This window comes from Macrotis lagotis, chromosome 3 (genome assembly GCF_037893015.1).
Source record: "Macrotis lagotis isolate mMagLag1 chromosome 3, bilby.v1.9.chrom.fasta, whole genome shotgun sequence".
Classification (NCBI taxonomy): Eukaryota; Metazoa; Chordata; class Mammalia; order Peramelemorphia; family Peramelidae; genus Macrotis; species Macrotis lagotis.
The window spans coordinates 136119201-136143968 of NC_133660.1; the positions used below are offsets into that span (position 1 = coordinate 136119201).

The 24768-nt window shown below is 34.5% G+C and overlaps 1 pseudogene; it reads left to right on the forward strand.

Annotated features, from left to right (window-relative positions):
• Positions 1-4417: 4417 nt before the first annotated feature.
• Positions 4418-24530, forward strand: LOC141519211 (aminopeptidase N-like; annotated as a pseudogene).
• The last annotated feature ends 238 nt before the right edge of the window (positions 24531-24768 follow it).

The window sequence follows — 24768 nt, forward strand, 5'->3', positions numbered from 1 at the left end:
GCTAAGAAACTGAAGACAGTACTGGCATAGTGCACCTATTTCCCATTAAGAAATACAACTAAGCTCTCTACACTACCACTGATTCTGAAAGGTTAATATGTCCTGAATTTGGATTTTCTCATCAATTGCAGAACATTTTATCTTTTACACTGAAGATCAGGGGATGGCTTTGCAATATCATGAATTGCTACAAATGATTTTATACAGAAGTACTATAAAATCATTCTTTTTATTTTTAATATTCTAGTGGTCATATTTATAATTTTTAAAAGGAAGTGAATGTAAGAATTTTGTTTCGTGTTCATCCTAAGGCTCTATAGGTGATTATATAGGCATAAAAGCCACAGTTCATAAGCTAAATATCATAAAGATAATGATGGCCATCAATGTGATTATATACAAAATTATTCTTTCAATTTCAAATCTACTCTTTGAATTTAGATTGAAATGATTCCTTTAAAAAAAAGTCTTCCTTTGGAATATATCTTACTGAAATAAAAGAAAAGAAAGGTATTCTCTATTGGGCATAAAAATAGATATTTTCTATCTTTTATATATTTTATTTTTTAGCGGTTCATAAGATGACAGAGTTTGAAAATTTGAAAATAATGAATGTAGTAAGTAAATCTGGTTTACTTTCCAATTCTTCATCTTCATGTACACTCAACCAATGATTCTGTTTTCTAAGAAACTTGTTGAAGCAAATATACATATACATATATATGCATATATAATTTATAAGATTAATAATCCTCCAAAAATGACTTTCACTTATGAAATTCTCATGTTCCATATTGTCTTGGTTTTATTTATTCTGGTTGTTAGTAGGAGTGATGATGGTAGTAGTGAGTTCTTTTGTTTGTTTGTTTATTTCTATATTCAGGATGAAGATAGAATATTGCCTTCCTCCTGAAAATAAAGGGAAGAAATCTATCCTATCTCAGTTTCATAGTGAATGTTAAAATAATTGTTTTTTAAAGAGCAATATAAAACCCCTAAACTGCTTTTTTGTAGTCATCAATTTAACACCTAAGCACTCTTTCTCTCTTTCTCTCTCACCTGCAGTAACTCTCAATTGGATGTATTAGTTAATAATATTAATAGCTAACATTTGTATAGCTCTACTATATACCAGCCATTGTCCTAAGTACTTTGCAATTATTATTTCATTTCAACATCCTGGGAGATAGGTGCTGTTATTATTTCCATTTTTCAGATGAGGAAAAACAAGTCAGAGGTGAAATGAATTGGACAGTGCCCCCCCCCCACACAGCTAAGATGTGACTGAGGCCAAATTTGAAATCAAATCTTCCTGAAGCCTCCTTGATATTCTATCCACTAAGATGAGGAAAGCATGTGTATATATGTATATGTGTACATATATATATATATATATATATATATATATCCCATTTTATCTATTATAAATATTTCATATAATTTGAATATATAAGTATATTATATGATACAATAATACAGTTTACATGTTATATGATATTTTGTTGCCTTCTAGTTTCTGAAGAATTAATATATAAAAGAATTGAAAGTGTATTAGAGAAGTTCATAGTGAGTGCAAATAGTCCCCAATATATTACCAATAGTTGCAAAGAGGCAAGAAAGCTGGTAGCATCAAAATGTGATTTAAAAAAAAACAGGCTCTGGAGTCAGAAGAACTGGGTTTAAATTCTACTTTTGAAATTAGTCATTCCTTCTTAAATAAGCCACTTATTCTCCCTAGGCTTATTTCCTTGCTTGTAAAAAGTGCTGTAGTACTATATACACTTTATGTTCCTTTGAAATCTAAATCTATGACACTGTATTATCTCAACTGTATATTTAACTGGCAAAGGTAGAAGAGTGATTATGCAACAAGAGAAACTGATGCATGATTTGTAAACTACTTCACTTGTATCTAAAAATAATTAAGAGAAATAAAGAGAGATACCCAGCACAGGAGGAGAGCCCTGTGGAGGACAAGTAGGAAGACATAGATAGACAAGAGTCACATTTAACGAGAAGGAAAAATGGGTGACACTTTGCATTATTGAAAAAGGTACCCACATAGCTATAAATTCATTAGATTGTCAAAGTACCTTTTTTATTTGATGTCAGAAACTCTGTGATAAGTCATAAATTAAAAACAAATAAACCTCAGGGAAAGTACAGAACCATAATCACTGACCTTGATTCTAGGGAACATGCAAAGGAATCACCCTATGGTGAAGACACCCACCAATACTGTCACCAGGAATACCAGTTGTAAACCAACTGCCTAATAGAATAGGTAAGTTAGCCTAACTGAATAAAAAAGATCCCCGGAGAGGAGAGACAAGAGGTGTCATTTACCAAATGTGGCAAAAAAACTACTCTAGCCTTAAATGCCATCATATCCTGGTAGTCAATCCATGACTCTGCTTTGTAGTTACCTTTTTTCCTTTCTCCCTTCCTCCAACCACACTTAGACTATCACTCCTTCTTCAGAACAGAGAAGCAGTACTTATGGAGATGAGATCTAGCATTCCTTATGCAGGTGTTGGATTTTCTGCTACCTCATCTCTTAAAATAGTTTCCCACCTTCAAAATTCTTTAGTCATAAAATAATCAAATATCAGAAATCAATATAATTTTATTAACTAAAATGAAAAGTGTGGAATAAGCTTTTATGCCAATACAAAGGGATTACTGAATCTCTCCATTCATTTTGCAGCTGAAACTTCTTATGTATGTTGTCTCTCACAAAAATAATGTGAGTTCCAGGAAAACAGGGATGTTCTTTCTTTTCTACTTTATCTTCCAAGAGCTTAGTACAATGTCTGGCACATAGGGAAGGTTTATAAATGATAATTCATTCATTTTTTTCATACATGTGTGCATCCTAATTTATTTAGTTCCACTTTCTCAGTCAATTAGTGCTTTTAATGATAGATCAAATTTATCAAAATCCTGGTTATTATCTACTTCCAGGACATCATTATTTCTTCGGTTAGGTAAAGTACTGACTCAAAATATTTCTTTCTTCTCAACTTAAGTTGATATAATAGGGATTCAGCATATACATACAAACACACATACACCACACACAAACAGATATATAGATAGATATAACTAGAAATATAAATAGATATATAGATATATGATTGATAGATTTTATATCTATCTATATATAGATATTTCTTCCCTAAAATACTTCCCAATTCCTCACTCAACTCTTTTCTCCTTAGCCTGTTCTGGCATACCACCTCCTCTACATATAGAAAGTATTTTATCTTAGGTTTTGCCACTGCCTATGTTTGTTCCTTTCTGTGTTCCTGAACTCTGAAATATCATTTTGTCACAATCTTTCAAAATTCCATATTTGCCTATCCATTTGATTCTTAATCCTATTGAACTCCATTTCCTCTTCTTATCACTTCTTTTCTGTATGAGCGTGACACACTATTCCCTTTCCTGTTTCAATTCTTATTGAAACAATTTAACACTATTTTCTCAAAACTCTGATCCTGGATTACTTTCACACTCCTACTCATTTATTGCTGACCATAGAAGGAAAAAAAATTAAGAAACTTATACTAACTTTATCCACCACAAATATATATTATTTAACTGAGGCAAAACAATTATTCTACTTTTCCCTATTTCTTCAGGATTTCAAGACTTCATCTAGTTCAACCTCTACATTTAATAATTTGAAACCTGAGTTGTGGAGTGATTTATCTAAAGTCACATGGGGATGGAGAAAGAGAATTTCAACCTATGTGCTCTTGTTAAGATTCAAGAAAAATGTTGAGATTCAGAATGTAGCTCTTTACACAGCTAATGGTTTTAAAACAAAATCCAGATTTATAATTGTCTAATGGCAGTATTTTAAATTCTAAGGTCTCTAGTAATGAACTCTCACTACTTAAAAAAAAAGATTATTATCCATAAATACATGTATTTTTAATTGGTGGCACAATGGATAGAGCACTGGCCTTGGATTCTGGAGGACGTGAGTTCAAATACAGCCTTGAACAGTCACCACTTACTAGCTGTGTGACCTTCAGTAAGTCATTTAACTCTGATTACCCCATATTTGGGGCTGTCTCCAATTGTCTTGATTCACATCTGACCACTGGATCCAGATGATTCTGGAGGAGAAAGTGAGGCTGGTGACTTAACACCTTTACTCCAATCCAGCTCATGTGCTTGTCATGGCATCATGGCTCCTTGATGTCATGGTCTTCTTCAAAAATGAATGACAGACTTCTCGCCAAGATGGTGGAGAGAAGACAGACACTGTTTTAAGTGGTCCTGGTTCCCCCTCAAAAATAACATGAAAGAAACCTCTTAATAGAAATGAGATCGACAAAACCCAGAAAAAGAAGCTAGCAAAGGACACCTACCAACAGGGTCTGTCTCGGGGGATCATGAATGAACCATGAGTGGAGACCAGAGGGCCAGCTCAGGGACAGCAGCAGAGGGAAGCCAGAGGACTGCCCTTAGCCACAGAGGCTTTGGTGAGTGGCAGGTCCAAGGAAATCTAGGACACTAATGCATTGTTGCTGGAGCTGTGAACTCATCCAACCTTTCTGGAAAGCAATTTGGAATTATGCCCAAAGGGCAACAAAAATGTGCATACCCTTTGATCCAACAATACCACTACTGAGTCTATAGGCTGAAGAGATTATGAAAAGGGGTAAAAACATCACTTGTACAGAAATATTCAGGGGCAGCTAGGTGGCACAGTAGATAGAGCACCAACCCTGTTGTCAGGAGTACCTGAGTTCAAATCTGGCCTCAGACACTTAATAATTACCTAGCTGTGTGGCCTTGAGCAAGCCACTTAACCCCATGATTTGCAAAAACTAAGAAAAAAATATTCATAGCAGTCCTGCTTGTGGTGGCAAAGAATTGGAAATTATGTAAATGTCTGTCAATTGGGGAATGGCATAACAAACTGTGGCATATATATGTAATGGAACACTACTGCTCTATTAGAGAACCAGGAGGGATGGGAATTCAGGGAAGTATGGAATGATTTGAATAAACTGATGCTGAATGAGATGAGGAGAACCAGAAAAACATTGTATGTCCTAACAGTAACATGGAGATGATGATCAACCTTGATGCATCTGCTCACTCCATCAGTGCAACAATCAGGGAGAATTTTGGGCTATCTGCAATGGCGAATATCATCTGTATCCAGAGAAAGAATTGTGGAGTTTGAAAAAAGACCAAAGACTATTATCTTCAATTTAGGTAAAAAAACAAACAAGCAACACCACATTATCTTATTACATAATTTTGCTATCTCTTATACTTTATTTTTCTTCTTTAAGAATTTGATTTCTCTCTCATCACATTCAGCTTAGATCAATGTATACCATGAAAACAATTTAAAAACAGACTGCCTTCTGTAGGGGTTGGGTTAGGGAAGCAAGAATACGGGAAAATTGTAAAACTCAAAATAAATAAAATCTTTCTTAAAAAAAATCAAGAAAAAATTGAAGGACAAACTTTATTATAAGCAACATAATGACAATTTTAGTTCTTTATAAAATTTTCCTCACCTTCCTAAAAGAACTGGGTCAATTCTCAATCCCTAGTCTCCTTTACCTGTCTTTGAGAATTTTCAGATAAGGAGTTTGCCCTAAGTATGTAGCTTCCAATTCCCAATATCCTAGGAATTTCAAGCTGTATATATCAGGAAATACATACATACATACATACATACATATATATATATATATATATATATATATAATATATATAAATTTTACAAACAGTTTAAATTTATACATATTATCATTAGGTTAGTTAAGTTAATCATGTGCTGGTGATTGCTTTTATAATTTTCTGATTTCTAAAAATAAAATGTTTTCATTTGCAATTTCTTACTTTTTACTGGTCAAATCACAAAACTTTTACCTATTCTAGCATGAATCTAAACCCCAAAATCTTAAATAGTGATATCCTAACTCAGAAGGTAATTTGCTGCTGATTATTATTTTCACATCAGACTTTTAACAATTAAATCTATAACCCAAAGAATATAAGGAAAATTCATATTTCCAAAAATCTTTCTAGTAAAATAATCAAATTAATGTTAGATATTATCCTTATACATACATAACTGGAGTAACTTGGAATAATATGAAGAAATTATACCTGGAACCATTTTTCAAATATTACACAAAATCCATAACTTACCAAATGACTCAGTTCTAGTTTTGTTTTTGTCTCTTGATTAATCACAATTCAGGTATTCTTTAATTGATGGAGGGAACAAAAATGCTATAAAGATGCTTTTTCATCTTGCAGAAATCTGGTTATAAAACTTGGTCTATTCAAATTATAATCAAGCTTTGGTATTTTCTATACAAAAACTTCACCAAAACATTTTCATTTATTTTTTTCAGATAAACTCATCTTATATGGTAAAAGACATGAATGGAAGAAATCTTTATTGGTTAGTGCTTTTTTTTTTTTTGGCTTTGCTTCTAGGGCAAAGAAAACAGAATTCCAAGCTTTATGGACGGGACCAGGGGTCTGGCCCTTAGCTTACTGCTCACCTATGGTATTTCAGGTCCTAGCAGTTTGTTCCCTGCATTAGGGTAGCCCAACCCAGATGTTTGTTGCACCAGTATTGTTAGGGCTCAAACTTTGTCTTCCTGGCTGGGGCTGGGACCCTTATAGCTGCTCTTGGGCACCTCTAGCTTGCTAAGCCTGTACCTGGGCTTGGGCTGTAGCTAAGAGCCTCTCTCTCTTTTCAGCTCTCCTGCCTGTCTTGGGCTATGCTCCCTTTTTAACCATGTGAGACAGACCTTTACAGAAGTTCCTCCAAGATACCGTTAGTTGTTAACTTGCTTCACTCTGATTTTAGTGGGTTCTGTCATTTTAGGTTTTAGTTGCAATTTCTTACTTTTAACTGGTCAAATCACAAAACTTTTACCTATACTAGCACGAATATAAATAATTATTTACCATTTTTCTATCCTCTTCTTCTCCATCTCCAAACTACTTAACTTTTCAATTTATTTTTCCTCTGTTCTTATTTCCCAATCCTCAGTCACTTTTACTTGCTTTGTGGCTCAAACAGCGGTTAATTTCTATATAAGTAGATTTGGGGTTTGTTCCTTGTTCTCAACAAGGACCATGACATCAGGATGGTCATACTGTGACTTGCAAATGAATAGGATTTAAATGAGAGAGGGTTATGAAAAGTCATCAGCCTCACTTTCTCCTTCAAAGTCATCTCAGTCCAGTGGCAAGATAAAGAACAGGATGACTGGAGACTTGGAAAACTAAAACCTGGAAAAGAACTTAGCTTAAAAGATTTCAGTCTGATTGAGGTAAAAGGCATTCAGTGATTAGGCTAGTAAGAAATAAAGCAAAGTATAACCTCTTTTATATAGTTTAAAAAAAAAAAAGAAAAAATCAATCTGGGAGGAAAAATACCCTCATGATTTCTGTCCAAAGGGAAACACTTTCTATTTACATTCACTCTGAGTAATCTAAGCTCAAAATAATGAGCTCCTGGACTTGAACTGGGACCTATTCTTTACCAATCAGTAGGAGTCAGACTGAATGGTCCTGCTTTTTTTTTTTAATGTATTGAGTATCTTTTTACTATTAGACAGCCGAGTTAAAGTTTGAGGCCATATCCCAAATGTGAGATAAAAATGTGCTGCATGTTCCTCTGTTAAGAGTTTTTGGTTTGCTTGTTTTCCTAAACTGTTAGTGCAGCACATTAATGGAATTATTTTATGTTTAAGTGTGTTTTGTTTTCTTCAGGAGAAGGTAAGTTCCTTGGGGATAGGGAAAATTTTGTTTTTTTGCACTTTTATTTCTTATGCCTAGTAAATACTTATCACAAAGTATGTTCTTAATAAGTGCTTGCTGAATTGATTGTTTGCTAGTCAGAGAAAGAGGGAAAAGATGATTGAACAAAGAATAGTCCACATGTCAGAGAAAATCATCCATTGAGTGATATAAAGGTGGTACACCATGAAGCAGACAGTAAGTTACACATGCTGCAATAGGTGTATTTAGGTCCTGGAATCTATCCTTTAATGGCTACAAATGTCAAGAATTTGGTGATAAATGCAAAGGCATCCAGGAAACCAAGAAAACGTATTCAAGAAATGGGAGCCAAAGGGTCTGTTCCTTATAGACATGAGACCAGAGAATAAGTAGAAGACTATCAACACTTAGAAGGTGGGTGCAATGTGATTAATGATTTAAAAGAGATATTTAGTGAGGAAATAAAAGAATTGCATACCATTCTTACCACATCTTATATTTGCCTATTTTTATACTTTTAGACATTTATAAATGAATTTTTTTAGATTTCAAGAGGAAAATATACATATTAGATCACCTAGTCTAAATCCCCAATTGTTTTAGATGAAGAAATTGAGATTAAGAGAGATTAAGAGTGTTGGTTATGATATAGGCAAAAAGACAGCAGGAAAATATATTGTATGATGATCTTTTTTAGGTGGATTAGACAATTCGTGAGGGCTCTTATAACTCATTTTCTATGATTTTATCATCTTAAGTCTGAGTTTTACTCCTCAATAAGGACAAATACACGCAGAGATAGAGACATACTATTGGGATTCCTTCAGAGATAAGCCTTCTGGTAACTTTACCCTTTCTGTTGATTCAATAATTTTTGTTTTTTATTCTCTTTCACATTTCTCCACATTTCCTGTTGATCAGTCCAAGTAGAAGAGTAAAGTTTGTGTTTTCCCCATAGTTTACATGTATGTCTATAGGAGTTCATCAAAATGAATCTCACAGGGAAGTATGAAGCGATATCTTTAAAATCACTATCACTACTCTCCAAAGAAGGCTTTGATTTTTTTCCTGTCAGGGAGCAGGGATTTGAACAACTAGACTGGCTCTTGTGTCCTGCTCAGAAAGAGTTTACCACATAAGAATTGCATCTAGCACCCCACCCCATGTTATTATTCTACAGGAAATTATATTTATGCTGTACTGCTTTTCTGAATTCTCTCTCTTACAAAAGAAAAAAAAAATGTAGCTTATATCCAAAGACTTGATACACTTCCCACCTAATACTAATTATACAAAAGACCACAAATAGTATATAAACCTTTATGTCAAAACAGATAGTAATACATATTTCGTTGGAGTTATAGATTTAAATATGCTAGATAACATATAGAATGAATAAGCTTTCCCACTGGGATGGAGTCATTTTAGCTCAACGGAGAGAATCACTATTTTACCCAAGGGACAACTCCCTGAAATATCAGCTCTTCCCTCTCTTTCTTTCTTTTTCTCTTTCTTTCTTATTCTTTCTCTTTCTATCTCTCTGTTTCTGTATGTGTGTGTGTGTGTGTGTGTGTGTGTACGTGTGTGTGTGTGTATCCATCTCTCTTTGTCTCTGTGTGTCTGTCTGTGTGTCTGTCCTTAAGTCCTAAATATCCTCTGTGGAAATAGAAAGCAAGAAAGGCAACTCTTCTTAGAATTAGATAACACTTATGTCCCTCAGCAGGCACACATATTCAAATAATTATTCCTGCTTTCCTATATGAAAAGTCTAATGCACGTGCACTAGGCTTAAATGATAGGTTACACATGTGTACAAATATAGAGTTTAATGCTTATTTCCTGTAAATTTGTCTTTAGCACAAGAGACTCTCCTTTGCAGCTTTATGCACACTATGCTTAAACTACCAAAAAAGTGGCAAATGTCATGAGGGATGCACATTGGCCCCTGGCTATTTGGTTTTGGACTCCTTCATTTCTCCTTTTCAGAAATCTTACTTTTGTTTAAGGCGTAAACCAGGTGCTACCTCCTTTGTGAAGCCTTTAAAGAATGTTAGTTATTTCCTTGTAATTATCTTTGTTATTTGCCTTGTATGTATGCATGCACACACACACACATACACACACACACACACACACACACACATACAGTTTTCCCTCAAAGATTGTTAAAGCTTTTAGTACCAATATCTTTTCACTTTTTTCTTTTTCTTTTGTTTTTTTTTTTTTTTTTAATTTGTGGGTTGCAGTGGTGGGGAAATGTAACTTCATTTGGATGAATTCATTTGGAATTTCCATTTGGAAAAACCCTCTACCAATATAGAGCTGAAACTTATGCTACTGGGACATTCCACAACTAGCCTTGAGGCTTGAAAGACTCAGATATTTCTGACTTCAAGTAAAGCCACTTGGTTGTTGGATTGAAGTAAATTGCATATTACTTATGTGACTTGTAAAGGGTTAAAAATTTTTTTCTATATTTTGGTATATGTATGGACTATTTCTTGTTCAAGATTATAAACTTGCTGACATCTACAGAGGTTTCCCCAAATTGTTCCAAAGTACTATTCAGAAGGAAATTGGTGCGAGAATTTTTGTCTCTTGTTGCTATCTAGTGTCTATATGATCTACAGCTGAAATTAAAAACGATCTGGGAAGTCTAATCTAAGTCTCTCATTTTAAAGAGGAAATTGAGAACAAGCAAAGAAAAAGTGATTTGTTCAAGGTAACAGGTTAGAAACAAAATCAAGATTCAAAGCCATATTCTCTCATAGTAAATCCAATATTTTCATTTTCTCAACAACTTATATCTCTCAATTAAGAAAGGGAATTTGGCTGATCACCACTCGAATTCTAATGCTGTTGAGAGTTCTTGAAGTGACTCTTTCTTGTCTTGATTGACAAGGCAATTATACGGATTTTAAATAGTTACAATTATGTTGTAAATTCTTAAGAATAAAATTTTCAAGTGTCTTAAACTGTAGATAGCCTTCAAAATTAGTAGATAGTTAACAATAAAGAACCAGGGACAAATTTATGAGATTGAAATGCTGGCTCCAGATTTTCTTTGGATTGCAGCCCATTACTATGAATAATTTAATCACACTTAAATACCATAGGCCTTCTAGAAATAATATTTCTTTTTATTTGATGTCTTTAGTTTAAATAGAAAAAATGAGTAAGCAATGACATGTGGGAAGGTATTTGGTAGCCATAAAAGACCACATAAAATGCTTAAAGATTACAATAACTTTTTATTCAAAATTTAGTATCATATAAACACATGAAAATTTTATTTCTGAAAGGTGAGATAAATCATTTTGTTTTTTGATGGACATTGTATGTGTATTGTCTGTATTATATGTCTAGAAACTACCAGCATAACATGCCTGCCTCTATCATGATAAGCTAGCTATTGATCTTCCTATGTATGTATATGTCTATACATGCACACATATTGATATTTTAGAGAAATATAGATAATATGTATAAACATATATTCTTCAATATGCAAGTGCACATGTGTGTAGTTATTTATGTATATATATATATAAATGTAGATTGAGAGAGAGAGAGAGAGAGACATAGACATAGACATAGCTATGCTTAGATATGTATATTTGTATACATACAGATACACATGCATAAATATGGCAGGCTTTCCCAAAAGTCTAGTGTAGGGCAATTTTAAGTTCTCTCTCTTTCCTTTCCTCCCTCTAGCTTTGTCTCTGTCTCTTTATATAGATGTGTTTATGTTTGTTGTATGCCTATTCCTGCACATTTCACATAGATTTTTATTGATTTTTAATTCATTTCATATCACCCATATTATCTTTGTTTCCATATCTAACCCTATGTATGTAACCCTAGATGATTCAAACACTTCAAGTATATCACTAAATTAATCTGTTTAATCATCAGTTACAATAATGTATCATGACAATTACTTTTTATGCTTTACAATAATTTAGATAAAAGCACATTATATATATATATATATGTATATATAAATATTGTGAGTATGTATATGCACGTGGAGGCAGACATATATACATGCTTATAAAGCCCAATGGTTCTATATTGTCACTTGAATATATTATATAATCTTTGTCATTTAAGCACTTCACAATTTGGTTCTAACATATCTTTTTAAACTTTATTAATTACTCCCTTTCATTCCCTTTGTAGTCTAGTTAAATCCTTCTTTATATTCCAAACATATTATATCTTATTTCTCATTTCCAAGCTCTTCGCTGATATTCCCCATATCCATCTCAGGACTTTCTGGATTTTCCAACTGCTAGAGTCTCCACTTAGCCCCCCCCCCAAAAAAAATTTTTTTGCACTGATTTATTTTTTAATTTAGATTTAGCAATGGGGGTTAAGTGACTTGCCCAAGATCACTCAGCTAAGTAATTATTTCCCTCATTAGTTCTGGTGTGGGTCTGGAAATGAATTTCCTAGAATCAGGTAGGGTAGACAAGCATCTCCAAACACCAAAGGTTGGGAAGTGAAAATCTACCAACTTTATTTTTGGAAACTTAGACTTTTTATAGCAAAAATTCTTCTCAGGAACGACTGGTTAAAGGAGACCCAGTTTTACAATTTCCTGGCTAAATTTACAATATTTGTTGCTATCAAAGAAACCTTTTTACAACCAACTCTGGAGCCACAGATTATCCTAGGTCAAGATTCACTGGTGAGCCAACAAATTCATACAATGAGCAATAATCCACACATATCTTTGATGAAAAAAGTCACCAAGGATATGTAAATATCACTCCCTAGTGCTGGCCTTCTACAGGTAATTAAATGTCTGAGGTAACATTTGAACTCAGATCTCCCTGACTCCAGGGCTGCCCCTATACTAATTTTGTATGTGTTCTCTTTGTACTTCTATGTGTACACATTATACCTCCCCTCTTCCAATGAGATATGAAAGCTCTTTGAAGGCACTGAATGTTTATTTTCTGTCTTCACATCCCAGCAATGTGGACAAACTGCTTTGCACATATTGTTTAATTAATGCCCATGTGTTTGTTTCTTCTATGTGTATACACAAACACATCCATTTATACATCAGATATAAATATACTTCCAGTCTTGTTGAATGCTATATATTAATTTAGAAATAGCATGTTACACATATGCTAACTAGTACAATGAAATGAGCCTGGGACTGGAGTCAGGAAGAATAAAAGTCTGACAACTGTGAGCATTTACTGCCTGACTTTTTTTTTTAAGTTTTTGCAAGGCAAATGGGTTTAAGTGAGTTGCCCAAGGCCACACAGCTAGGTTATTATTAAGTGTCTGAGGACATATTTGAAATCAGCTACTCCTGACTTCAGGGCCAGTGCTCTATCCTATCCACTGTGCCACCTAGCCCCCCCCCCCCCCACTGTCGGACTCTTGAAAAAAATCACTTAACTGCTCCATTTATCCAGCTTCCGTATCTGTAAAATGGGGATAGCACCTACCTCCTAGGGTTTTTGTGAGGATTGAAGAAAAAAGAATTGTATAGTGCTTAGCACAGTGATTGGCCAAAACTTGAGTATTATATAAAATTTAGCTATGATTATTTTATTTCTATATCTATCATGAGTGTCAATATTAGTGATTTTTTAAAATTTTGGTAAATCTCAGTTTGAAAATACCCTCCCCAATAATGGAAGATTCTCACCATATCAATAACTTTTAATCTACAATTGCCTGGGACCCCAAGAAGTTAAGAGACTTGACCCTAATCCCACTGCTAGAGTATGGAACAGACATTCCAACTTCAAAGCTGAATCTCTACCTGTCATAAAAATAAATACCCCATAACAAGATATGGGATTTAACCCTCTTTTTGCCCAACTCTCATGATTAAAGAAAATATTTTCCAAACTGTTGGTGCCTTCTGAGATATTCTGGAAACCTTTTAGCATTAGCCAAAAGGGATGGTTTACTGGATTAGCTCTCAGAGTCACAGACATTCTGGCACCATTAAAGTTGAAAACCTTGCAGCACTGACAAAGACAAACAAAATTCCATTGTGATAGACTTTGTGGTTTGCTTTTGGGCATTTTGTGTATTTTAAAGATTCCCGTATATTTTATTCCAAGAGTTCATGTTTCCCCTGGCTCTTCAATTTCAAGTCATTCCTTTGCCAGTTGCCCTCTTTTCCCAGTTATAAAGTCACATCATGCAGTCTAGGGGTGAGGGGACAAATTATGTGTTTAGTTTTTTGTACCGAAAGCCTTACTAGAATAAATGTAAAAAAAAATGTTTTTTGCTTAACTAGGGCTGAGCTGAAATAAAATTTATCATACTTTTGAGGGGAAGTTCACAAAATTCCATTTATAAATATACTGTTATTCTTTCTTGTTACAAATTACTCCACTGCAAGTAGTTATAGAATGTAAATTCTCTGAGGACATGGACTTATTTTATTTTTTCCTCTAAATTACAAATTCCTAAAACACTGTCTGACATAGTATAAAGTTAATATATAGTTAATATATATTAATATATACTAATATAATTAATATATTATAAATAAGGATATTTATAGAAATTAGGTAGGATTTGGCACTAGAGATTATAGCTGAAAAGACTAATAAGTGATAAGAGACATTGCTGGGTAGGTAAGTAATTTGTCCTGCAATTAGTAGTTATAGTTATAAATTATATTGATGAGGTTATTTTCAGTTTTGCATTTGAAACTCTTACTAGGTGTCAAATTTTTCTCAAGAAAGTAGTTCTTGAGCAGAACCAAAAGAACAATGTACACATTAACAACAATATTGTGAGATGATCACCCTTGATGGAAGCAGCTTCTCTCAGCAGTTCAGAGATCTAGAACAACCCTATTCAATTGACTATGGATAATGTTTTTTCCGATCCAGAGGAAGAGAAACAAAACAAAGCAAAACAAAACAAAAAAACCCAATACCCTTCAGAATCTGATGAACACTACATTCCCTTTAAAAAAATATCTCTTATGCATTTTTGTCCTTTAATCCTAATTCCTCATACTAAAAATGACTAATCTGTAAACATGTTTAACATAAATGTGTATGTACAATATTAACCTGACTGCTTGCCACTGAGGGGAAGGGAGTGGGAAGGGAAAGTGGAAGGAAATTTTCTAATTTAAAAATATACATATGCATATGGGCAAATGTTGAAAAACATTCATAAACTATATTTGGAAAAATAAAATATCAATTAAAAATGTTTTAAAAGAAGGTTCTATTATTTGCCTAATAGACCAGTCTATCCACTATGGTTCTTTCTTTGTCATTTACAGCTATGCTGTGTTTGAAATGTTTTTTTCTCTTAAGAGTATGTTTCAGTGATTCTTAGAGCATTTCTCTGACCTTCTGGCTCATATTTCCTCACATTTGTTCATTATAACCTCAGAAAAAGATAGCCATAATAAAAAAAGAACTAAACAAAAGACCTGGGTTTCAGGGCCTACTGTGCATTGATTCACTTGATAACCTTGGCCTAATTATCTAACCTTTTCAAATTTCAGTTTCCTTTTCCATATATATAATAAGAATTCATGGGGGTTGATAGTTGACTGCTTTTTTCCCCCCTTTCCCTTTCCCCTTTTACTTTGAGAAGCAGGGAAGGGAGATAGTTGGAAACATTATATGCCATTATTTAGGACATTCTTTACAAGGACTGTCACCTGAAGGTCTAAAAAGGGAGTGGACATTGCTGGGTAAGATATGTACATACATGTATACACATGTGTATGCATGTTTATACATGTAACACACAGATATGTGTATACATATTTTCCTTATATAGATTATAATAATATTATTTTCAGTTTAAAATTTTTGTGACTTCAGTGGAATGCAGAAAAATAAAGAAATCTCTCCTACAGAGAACTAAAACTGAACCAAATTCAGATATTCTCAGGGAAAATATCAGATCAGAGCAAGAGATAATTATCATAAAATTAATAAGTTCTCAACTGGACCTATGATATAACTGGAAAATTTAACCTTTTAAAATGGCACCTTCAATGTAAGTTACAGTATTATAAAAGTTTCTAAGATTAGTGAAAATTTAAGTGACTTGCCCAGGATCACAGAGTAGGTATGTGACAAAGACAGAACTTGAACCCAGGTATTCTTGACTTTGGAACCAGTTCTATCTCCACTATGTGATATAGCCTATTTAATGAAAATAACCAATAATAATATTAACAAAATAAGGAGTTTGGTGGCATAATGGAAATAAAGAACCTCAAAATCAGAATGACCTCTTTTCAAATCATTAGTCTTATGCAAGCTGGCTGTGTGATCATGGCAAAGTCAACCACAAAAGCAATGCTTGAAGTCTTAATTGTGCAGGTATTCATAAACAGGTGAAGCATTTTCTCATCAAGAATTGCTATACCAATGAAATCAAATAACAGCAATAATGACTGTAACAAAACCACAAGACTTAGGTTACGTAACTTAGGTCTGAAAATCACTTCACACATGCTAGGATCAAGAAGTCTCTCATATATGAACTCTGGTCAATATAAACAGAAATCTCATGAGTCAAGGGATACATATGAAATGAGCAAGGAAGTTGGATTCAAAGTTTTCAAAGATCTATTCTAGCACCTTTTTATTTGGTCTTTTTTTTCAATCAGGTTTGACTCTTCTTGCCTCAATTTGGGGTTCCCTTGGCAAAGATTCTAGAATGGTTTGTCATTTCCTTCTCCAGCTCATCTTATAGATGAGAAATTGAGGAAAGTAGGATTGAGTGACTTGCCCAGGATCATACAGTTTGCAATTGTCTGAGGTCAAATTTGAACTCTGTAAGAAAAGTTTTCTTGATTCCAGACTGAGCACCATCTAAGTGCCCTTTCTAGCAATAGCATTCTATGATTTTATAGATGAGTGGCAACTATTGTATAATGCAGTCCTTTGCTATTTGTAAAATGAGGCATTTGATTATATGACTTGCTAGAAAAAAATAACAAAAAACACTGGAGTTGAAATTAGGAAGACCTGAAATCAAATCCTACTTAAGTCTGGATAAATCACCTAATCTTTATTTTTAGACTTATTTATAAAAATAGGATATTAGTCATACATAGTTCACAGTATTAAATGAGATAATACTTATGAAAAGATTTATAATCCTTGCATTGTTTAAATGAATGTTTATTTTTTTATTATTATATTGATCAAAAACTTATCTATGATTCTAGGATTCAATTTTATTTAAATATTTTCAACTTATCAAAGAATACTTGATGACTTCATAGTGATTTCTGATCTGTTTTATTTTATTGCTATGTACTTACTACTTTAATCATTTCCAGATAATAATCAGTGACTTTGAAGGGATTTGTTCCAGTTCCTTTCCTCCAGGCAAGGGAGCACCTAATCCATTCAAGATAAATGGTATACTACCCTACTCTTAAACATCTCCAGGGAATGAAGATTCAGCAAGCTGCCTTGGTAAGCAGTTTCAGTACTTAATCATTAGTACTGACAAGGCCATAGGGCAAGGTTGATTCATGTGGATGATTTTTTTTCATCCAATGGCCCATAGTTAGCATTATGACCTTTTTTTCCCCATAGTTTCCTGGATCTTTACAGACTCATTATGCTGAAATTTTCCTTCCTACAAGTTCTACTCTGGCTATTGTACAGAAACCACTGACTTTTAGTCAGAAGCATGTATACTCATAAAATAGCACTTAGGTTTACAACTAGAAGCTGCCCCAAGAAATTGTGAAAGATTCATTATTGCACCCTCATCCTGGAAGCAACTATCACTAATCTTACCTTAGAATATTTAAGAACCAAGATCTCTTAGGATTATAGAGATAGAGCTGGAAGAAACTTGCTATATCCCGATCAAGTCCTCCCTCTTCTCAACCCCCATCACCTTATTTTATAAATAAGGAAAATGAGGCACAGAATGATTTAAGTGATTTTTTCCTGATTACAAAAAAGGATTCAAATATTTTTTTTTTTCCAACTCCCACTCTAGGGTTGGATCTGCTCCACTACCTGATTACAGGAACTGTTCTTTTAATCTCTTCCTCATAGTTACAGGGTCTGGTTGATTCTCAGAAACCTCAAGGCAACTTACAGCTAGTGTACAATACCTCCTTTAGTGAGCAATATTGTTAATATTGTTAAAATTCCATTATAAAGCCAAATTAGTGGCTTATTTCTAATCTTCAAAAAATTCAAAAGTAATTCATACTTTAATGAATCAATGTATTCACTACATGTAAATTTCAGCTTTGTATTATATATGGCTATATTTAAAAATAGGTAAACTGGATTTCAAGTCTTTCCTTTGACTCCTCCTAAGTATGTGATCATGGATAAGCATTTCCACCTCTCTTAAGATGCAGTTTTCTCAACTGTAAAAATGCAAATAATACTCTCTGTAGTATGTACCTCACAAGTTACTGTGAAGGTCAAGAGAGATTATGTAAATGGCCTTACAAAATATAAAGAAGTATATAAATGCCAGTTATTATTATCAAGCTCCGACCTTGTAGCCTAGAGGAGATACCTATTCCCTTAAATTATTTACTGTAAAATAACTCTCATATTTGAGAAATAGTACTGATTTACTGTGGGATTTTCTCTACTTTTTTAAAACTTTATTGTAAGGTTAGGGAGGGATGTGTGATTTCATTAATTTAAAATAACTGTTGAATTAATAAATTCATTCTATCAATATAGGCTGATATTTTCTCTGAAATATATAATTTTATGTTTCACCAAGTGATTAAGAAACTTGCCCAGGGTCACATATAAAATGTATGTTAAATTTGGGATTTAAATCCAGGCTTTCTTGTCTTTGAGGACAGGTCACTACACAACATGGCATTGTGATTCAAAGCTGTTGAATTCAACACGTAATTCTCATGTACCCACTATAAACCAAACACTGTGATAGACCATTCAAGAACAAACCAGAAAACCTCAAACTCTTAAAGAAAGTTAAGTCATTAAACATTGCACTACCTACTAAATGAGAGGAATATATTTAATATAGTTCATGGAAGAAACACCAAGGAAACATTGAATTGATAATCCATATATGATGGGGAAAATGGAAAGGGCAATATTTTAAATTATGTCCCTAATATCAATTTTCAATTCATCATCAAAGCATGACTATTCACAATCATGGTTTACATTCCTTGGTTTAAAAGTGGGAAAAAAAGAGTATATTGAAGTTAGCAAGAGATTGATACAGTGCTCATTTTCTTCTTGCTTTCTAGTGTCTGCAATGGAAAGGGGGAAAAAGAGAAAGGATCAGATAGAGATTTTCATCCATCATAACCAATCAATCAATCATTATCCCATTGCTACAGAACTAAAAATATCCAAAATCATGGATGACAGTTACTGACATTTTTATGTGCTTTAAGGTTTGCAAATCACTATATATATCTTATCTCATTTGTTCTTCATAACAATTCTGGAAGAGAAGTTATATAGTTATTATTATCACTCTATACATAAAGATAAGCTGAGACAGAAAGGAGTAAGGTTAATTTAGCTTATAACTATGAGAGTCAGAATTGAGAACCAAGTTTATCTAACTTTTAAGTCCAACTTAGTGTAATTCTACACACTATACCAGCTTAGTGAAATTGGATACACTATACAAAGTTGAACAAAGACTTTGGGGGATTATCTGTTAGGTAACCATATACTTTGATCCATAAATTATTTAAGGAGTTAAATGCCAAGTGATTTGTTTTTCTTTTAAAAAACCCAAAGCAGAACATTTTATAATTTTTCATGAAACTATTGAATTTCAGATTCAGTCAGTTCCAGGAGGTGAAACTAAATTTATATTGCCTTTGAGCAAAAACAGATTAAGGTCTGGTAGTAGATGAAATGGACTTTAGGTCTTGACAGGAAATCTAAGCCTTCTCTCTCTCTCTCTCTCTCTCTCTCTCTCTCTCTCTCTCTCCCCTAATTTCTCTATGATATTAACATGGATAATTGAAAGTTTAATTTACTAATATGCAATTTTTTTCTTTGTGTGTGTAAGGCAATGGGGGTAAGTGACTTGCCCAAGATCACATAGCTAGGTAATTATTTAATATGTAAATAATTATTGAAAATATTATATTATCAACATGTTTTAGGGATAAAATATAAGAAACAGAATGCCCAGTGGATAGAATGTTGGACAAGGAATCAGGAAAGACAGAATTAAAACCTAGTCTCAGACACTAACAGCTGTATGACCTTGGGAAAAATCACTTAACCCTTGTCCTCAATTTCCTCAACTGTAAAATGTGAGCAATAAAAATGTCTACCAAAGAATGTGGTTGTGAAAATCAAATTAGATATTATTTGTAAAATGTTTAGCATTATGATTGATACATTGTTGATGCTATTTAAGTGCTAACTATTATTATGGATGTTTTTCTACCATTTAAATTGAATGCAGTGAAATATATTGAGAATCATTATATTTTTGCTATTACTTTAAGTTGTAGAGAGAAACAAATTTTGGGGTGTCTAGGTGGTATAGTGGAGAGCACTGGCCCTGGAGTCAGGAGTACTTAAGTTCAAATCTGTCCTCAGACACATAATAATTACCTAGTTGTTTGGTCTTGGGCAAGCCACTTAACCCCATTGCCTTGAAAAAACCAAAAAATAAATTAAATTAAATTAAAAAAATAAAAATGTCTGAGTGACTCACAAAGATGTGCTTACATACTTATTTTTGGAAATTGATATTTCATCTCTGATTTTGATGCATTTCCACAGATTTCTTGCACACAACCCTCTAGACACTGGAATATATTCCCTTTTCACCTTCGCTTTTTATAATCCTTGATATCCCCAGTTTTTATTTCTCTTTCTCCCCTCAGATTATCTTATATTCAATTTGGAAGCATGTTGAATTTCTTCAGTGAGATGTAATGATGAGGAGAAAAGGCAAAATTTTTTAACTTTCCTGTCTTTCCAAAATATTCAAAAGATGGATTTGGTACAAAGGTGTATAATGAATATTTGTTGAATCAAGTTGAATAATGGTAGTGTCTTGTTTTTCTCTTTCCTTTTCTTTTACCTTCCTTCCCTGCCTCCCTCCCTTCCCTCTCACTCTACCTCTTTCTTCCTCCTCTTTTTTCCTGTCTTTTTAAATTTCTTTTTAAATTTCTCTCCTTCCTCCTTCATTCTCTCTCTCCTTTCTTCATCTTCTTTCTTTCCTTCTTTCTTCCTTTCTTTTTCTCCTTCCTTTCTTTAGTTCTTCCTCCTTATCTTTCTTAATCTTTTTCTTTCTTTCTTTGCTTTTTTCCTCCTCTTTCTTTCTTTCTTTCTTTCTTTCTTTCTTTCTTTCTCTCTCCTTTTTTATTACTTCCTCCTTTCTCTTTTTCTTTCTTTCTTTCTTGCCTTTCTTTTTTCTGTCTTTCCTCTTAGAAACACCAATGTGAGATCAAGAGAAGAGCAAAATTAGATTAGCAAAAGTAAACTTACCTTTGTGGTTTTGTGTCTTCTCAGTTCCAGATGTAGGATAACAAATATTTCTACTTCGTGTCCTTCATTAGATTTCAGTTGGCACAGAAACAGGTACTTTATAAGTTGAATACTGATGTCCCTCAAAGCAATAGAAGGCAACCTGTGACAACAACCAAAAAAAAAGTGTCAGATAAATATTTATGCGTGTCATAATGGCTTCTTTTAAGCTCTTCAGTTCAGTTTGTTGAATCCCTTCTAGAATGCATTAAATAATTCTCCTTGATGCAAAACAAGGTCTGCAGTGTTTCAAGGCTAAGCCAGCCTGGTACATTGGTGATGCATATTAAATTCACTCCTTTTACACTTGAGGGAAACATTTCAAAGGAATATCACTGCATTGTTTCACATGTTTGTTTAAATTAATTGATATGTATTGAATTTAAAGCTTTTATTAAGCTATCATTTGCCTTACCTATCATGGCTGTAAGTCAAGACGATATAAATAAATGTTGTTGAAGGTGAAAATTGGCAGTAAATAGAACTACAAATGACAAGTTTGTCTAGCTTTCAGCATTTGTTTTCACAGACTTGGAAACTCTCTACACCAGCTCAGATTATCTATGATTTAGTAGATTATGGTATCAGATTTTAAATGAAAGGAGACTTAAAAGGTCATGTGATCCAGTAGTCTCATTTTACAAGTGAAGGAACTGAAGTCCACAGAAGCTAATTGACTTTTTTATATTTATGCTTACATTGGTATTTAAGTGGCAGTCACTTCAATTTTAATCCTTTTTTTAACTAGAAATTCAGATGGGATTTCTTATAGCACATATAAACTGTAAAACAGATAACAGGATTAAAGTGTTCTAGTTGTGTGGTTGTACATCTGAATAGTAAACTGGAAGTTAACTGTTACTATGAGATGGAGAGTGTCTTCATTGGAGAATTGGCTGATGACCTGGCTGGCTTTTACCGCAGCGAGTATGAGGAAGATGGCATTAAAAAGGTGTTGGCCACGATCCAGATGCAAGCAGCTGATGCCCATAAATCCTTCCCATGCTTCGATGAGCCAGCCATGAAGGCCACCCTTGACATCATACTGATCCACTCCTCTGACCATGTAGCCCTCTCCAACATGCCCCCCAAAACTACTGAAAAAGAAAGTGAGGGCTGGAACATCACTCATTTTGAAACCACTCCGAAGATGTCAGGTTATCTCTTGGCTTATATCGTCTGCCAGTTTGAAGAAGTAGAGAAAATAGGACCAAAAGTTCAGATCCGAATCTGGGCCCGTCCCAAAGCAATCCAGGCAGGACGTGGAAATTATGCTTTGAATGTCACAGGTCCCATCCTTAAGTTTTTTGAAGCACATTATAGCACACCCTATCCATTGCCCAGATCTGATCAGATAGGCCTGCCAGACTTTAATGCAGGAGCCATGGAGAACTGGGGCCTGGTGACTTACTGGGAGAATTCCCTGCTGTATGATCCTTTCTCTTCATCCATTAGTAACCAGGAACAGGTGCTTACTGTGATTGCCCATGAGCTTGCCCATCAGTGGTTTGGCAACCTGGTCACTGTGAAATGGTGGAATAACCTGTGGCTGAATGAAGGCTTTGCTTCCTATGTGGAGTACTTGGGGGCTGACAATGCTGAACCTACCTGGAACTTGAAAGACCTCATAGTGCAAAATGAGTTATACTGAGTGATGACTGTTGATGCTCTGACCTCTTCCCATCCACTGTCCTCTCCTGAGGGAGAAGTCCAAACCCCGGCCCAGATTAGTGAGCTCTTTGATTCTATCACCTACAGCAAGGGAGCCTCAGTTCTTTGGATGTTGTCCAGTTTCCTTACAGAAGACCTCTTCAAAACAGACTTGTCATCCTACCTACAAACCTTTTCTTACAGTAATATGGTCTACCAAAATCTATGGTATCACCTCCAAGACACTGTGAACACACAGAATAAGGTGACATTGCCTAAAACTGTACAAGACATCATGGATTGATGGATCCTCCAGATGGGCTTCCCTGTGCTAAAAATGGACACGACTACTGGTGTTCTCTCCCAGAAACACTTCTTGTTAGATCCCAACTCCAATGTTTCTCGTCCCTCTGTATTCGATTACAAATGGATAGTGCCTGTCTCTTCACTTAGAAAAGGAGGACAAACTGATTCTGTATGGCTTGAAACTGAGTCAGCCACTTTTGACCAGCTTAAAGTGACAGGTGATAATTGGATCCTCTTAAACATCAATGTGACTGGTTATTATCTGGTGAATTAAGATGAAAAAAATTGGCAGCAACTTCAGCAACAACTACAAAGTAATCTTACTTTCATTCTCGTCATCAACAGGGCTCAGATCATCCATGATAGTTTTAACCTAGCCAGGGCAAAATATGTCCCAACAACACTGGCTCTGGAAAACACGCTCTTTTTGGGAAAAGAAAAGGAATACCTGCCCTGGCAGGCTGCCCTCAGCAGTCTTAGTTATTTCATGCTCATGTTTGATGGATCAGAAGTAAATGGTCCCATGAAGAAATAGTTGAAGAAACAGGTTACTCCATTATTTAACCATTTCAAGCAACTCACCCATAACTGGCAGCAGCTTCCTCCCACATTGATGGAACAATACAATGAGATCAATGCTGTTAGCACAGCCTGCTCTAATGATCTTAATGAATGTGGGGAACTGGCCTCAAGCCTCTTGAACCAGTGGACGAAAAACCTCTCAAACAATCCGATCCATCCCAATCTGAGATCTACCATTTACTGCAATGCCATTGCCAGAGGTGGAGAAACTGAGTGGGATTTTGCCTGGGAGCAGTTCTGGAATGCCACCCTGGTTACAGAGGCTGATAAGCTTTGTTCAGGACTAGCCTGTAGCAAAGAAGTGTGGATCTTGCAGAGATACCTGTCTTAGTCTTTGAATCCTGAACTGATCCGGAAGCAGGATGCTACATCAACCATCAGCAATATGTGCAGCACTGTGCTTGGGCAAAAGTTGGCCTGGGAGTTTGTTAAAAGTAACTGGAAGAAGCTATTTGAGGATTATGGTGGTGGCTCCTTCTCCTTCTCCAATGTAATCCAGACTGTGACCCAGAGGTTTTCCTCAGAGTATGACCTACATCAGCTTGAACAGTTCAAAAATGAAAACATGGATGTTGGCTTTGGTTCAGGAACCCTGGCCCTGGATCAGGCTCTGGAGAAGACCAAGGCCAATATTAGATGGGTGAATGAGAACAAGGACACTGTTCTAGCATGGTTTGAAAAGCACAGTCAATAGACTTCCAGTTTGTGAAGATAGTAGCAGTATTCCCCTGTTTGATCAATGCTGAGGTGTCTCCCTTGAAGTAGTAAGCCCAACCAGAAGGGTAAGGGAGATCATTCTAAAAAGCAATCTTCCTGGACTCAACAATCTGAAAACTTGGCATTGACAATCTGAAAAAAAGCCTAGGTGGCATCATAGATTCATCTAACCAGGCAGGGAGACATTGTTTCAGGAATAATATCAGGGAAGCCTATGTTCTAT